Here is a 286-nt window from a genome sequence, read left to right as displayed (position 1 = left end):
ACCTTGTGTTACATCAAAATAGTTCCCCGACTACCTTGAACCAGCAGATTTATTTATTTATCAATAAAATAGCCAGCGTCCGTGTTGTTAATTAATTTCCCTAGTATATTTGAAATATAAAATATAAAAAAATACATCTGATTTGTTAATTAGGTATAAAAGTCCTAATTCAATTGAACTTATTGTGGTTACCGGTAACACCACCGGATATGGCATGACCCTGCTGCCAAAATAAGAGCCGGTATCCTATACTCACATTTACCACAAATAGTTTATGATTAAAATA

Source organism: Neolamprologus brichardi, chromosome 11 (genome assembly GCF_056152115.1).
Source record: "Neolamprologus brichardi isolate AB-2024 chromosome 11, ASM5615211v1, whole genome shotgun sequence".
NCBI classification, from domain to species: Eukaryota; Metazoa; Chordata; class Actinopteri; order Cichliformes; family Cichlidae; genus Neolamprologus; species Neolamprologus brichardi.
Note: the sequence above shows the minus strand (reverse complement) of the source record.